The following is a 2,821-nucleotide window of genomic DNA, read 5'->3' on the forward strand; positions in this document are numbered from 1 at the left end:
GCTCCTATTAAGAAGCCCAAACTCATTTGCCCTCTGAGCACTGGTCAAATAGTCAACTGTGTGTAGCATTGATATATTTCTTTGAGGTCTTCAACGGAACCTAATCAACTATTAACACAATCTGAAAATGAAAACAGCAAGGGCACAGAGGAGTCAGATTTGTTCACATTTACTTACAACTGAAAAGAGTCACAAGTCCACTATTACAGGACAGCGAACTTACAGAAAAATTATATCAGACATTGAGTCTGGCTACTTACTTAATTTAACACTTAGTATTTTAGTAAGATCCCCTTTCATCACATGTTAATCCAAACCAAATACTTGGAATGCACAGAAGATTCCACATTTAGCCTTCCCAGGGCCTCTTAAAACATAATTTAAGGTGAGACTTAAAAATGAATGCATATCTTCTCACTAATTGAAGCAGGAGAAACGCATTCTATTTAAATTCTGGGAAATCTTAGATAATGTGTCTGACACTCAGGCATCTTCAGTTTCATAATTTGTGCAAAACAATTTAGAGCAAGTGGGTAAACCTAATTAGTCAGTTTGAGAAAGTTCCCATGTGAGGTATAAGAAATCATTTCCTGACAATGGGATGGAGGAGGGATCTCTGGGCTTCTTGCTGTGTTACATTTGTTATATTCATAAGGCCAATAACTCTGAATTAAAGATAGCCTACAAGTACATTGTAATCACTAGCCCTTTTGCCTGCTTTCTTTTTCTCCTGTTGCATGTTTCTTTTTCTTGCTGGAGCCCTGGATATTTCTGGTGTCTTGAGGGTACAGTGTTTCTTTAGAGGCAGGTCTTGTTGAGGTGGGCAGGCTGTTCCCAGTTTTACTGGTGTCCAGATCAGAGAAAGTTTCTGTAGTTGCTCCCTGTGTTCTTTTGTTAGACTGGTTTGTCTCTTTACTTTTCTTTCTTCCTAGGAAGTAAGAATGATTTTGAATTTTACCCACCTTTCTATCTGCATCTGGGGTTACTTTGGGGTCATAATTTTAAGGCAGTTTTCTTCTTCTTCTTCTTCTTCTTCTTCTTCTTCTTCTTCTTCTTCTTCTTCTTCTTCTTCTTCTTCTTCTTCATTTATTTAAAATTTCCACCTCCTCTTATCCTCCCATTTCCCTCCCCCTCCCCGTCCCCCTTGCTCTCCAGTTCTAAGAGAAGTCAGGGTGTCCTGCCTTGTGGGAAGTCCAAGCCCCCCTCGATCCAGGTCTAGGAAGGTGTGTATCCAAACCCACTAGGCTCCCAAAAAGCCAGTACATGCAGTATAATCAAACTCCAGTGTCATTATCATTGGCTTCTTAGTCTGCCCTCATTGTCAGCGACATTCAGAAAGTCCAGTTTGATCGCATGCTCATTCAGACCCAATCCAGGTGGCCTTGGTGAACTCCCATTAGATCAGTCCCACTGTGTCCATGGGTGGACACACCCTCAAAGTCCTGACTTCCTTGCTCATGTTCTCCCTCCTTCTGCTCTTCATCTTTGACAGCTCAGTCCACTGCTCCAATGTGGGTCTCCATCTCTATCCCCATCCATCACCAGTTGAAGGTTCTATGGTGATATGCAAGATATTTATCAGTGTGGCTATGGAAGAAGGACACTTCAGGCACCCTCTTCTCTGCTGCCCACAGACCTAGCTGGGGAAATCCCATTGGACATCTGGGAACCCCTCTAGAGCCAAGACCCTTGCCAACCCTAAAATGGCTCCATTAGTTAAGATATCTTCTTCCCTGCTCCCATATGCACCCTTCCTCCATCTCAATTATTCCATTCCCACAAGCTCTCCCCAATCCTCCCCTTCTCACTTCTCTCTCCACATCTTCCCTTTCCCCCAATCCAGAGCAACCACCCTGCTCACAAATTTTGCCAGGCAATCTTGTCTTCTTCCAATATCCAAGAGGATAACTATATATTTTTCTTTGGGTTCACCTTCTTATTTAGCTTCTCTAGAATCACTAACTATAGGGTCAATGTCCTTTGTTTATGTCTGGAATCCACTTATAAAAGAATACATACCATATTCCTCTTTTTGGGTCTGGGTTATCTCATTCAGTAAAGTGTTTTCTATTTACATCAATTTGCATACAAAATTCAAGATGTCATTGTTTTTTTACCACGAAGTAGAACTCTAAAGTGTATATTGCCACACCTTCTTTATTCATTCTTCTATTGGGGGGCACCTAGGTTGTTTCCAGGTTCTGACTGTTACAAATAGTGCTGCTATGAACATAGTTGAACAAATGCTTTTGTAGAATGATTGGGCATCTCTTGGGTATATTCCCAAGAGTGGAATTGCTGGATCCTGAGGTAGGTTGACTCCCAGTTTCCTGAGAAACTTCCACACTAATTTCCAAAGTGGTTGCACAAGTTTGCATTCCCACCAACAATGGATGAGTGTTCCCCTTACTCCACAACCTCTCCAGCATAGGTTATCATTGGTTGTAGTAATAAGAGCGGTGGGGCTGCATCCCCAGCACCCAGGCCGCCTGCTAGCTTATGCCCCGAAATAACAACACACAAATTGTATTCATTTAAACACTGCTTGGCCCTTTAGCTCTAGCCCTTACTGGCTAATTCTGATATCCTGATCAATGCATCTCTAATAATCTATGAGCACCGGTCTTACCGTGAAGATTCTAGCCTATGTCCATCCTGGGTCGGAGCTTCATCGCATGTGTCTGCCTGGGAGCGGGGCATGGCGTCTCTCTGAGGCATCTGCCCCTGAGAGGAGAGCTGCCAAGTCTGAGCTCACTTCCTCTTCCTCCCAGCATTCTGTTCTGTTTACTCCTCCCACCTATGTTTTAACCTATGAGGGCCA

General features: G+C 42.9%; 1 pseudogene; it reads right to left on the reverse strand.

The window, feature by feature from the left end:
* Positions 1-701: 701 nt before the first annotated feature.
* The window catches only part of LOC101981287, a 7,559-nt pseudogene continuing 5,439 nt past the window's right edge, over positions 702-2,821 (reverse strand).

This window comes from Microtus ochrogaster, chromosome 10 (genome assembly GCF_000317375.1).
Source record: "Microtus ochrogaster isolate Prairie Vole_2 chromosome 10, MicOch1.0, whole genome shotgun sequence".
Classification (NCBI taxonomy): domain Eukaryota; kingdom Metazoa; phylum Chordata; class Mammalia; order Rodentia; family Cricetidae; genus Microtus; species Microtus ochrogaster.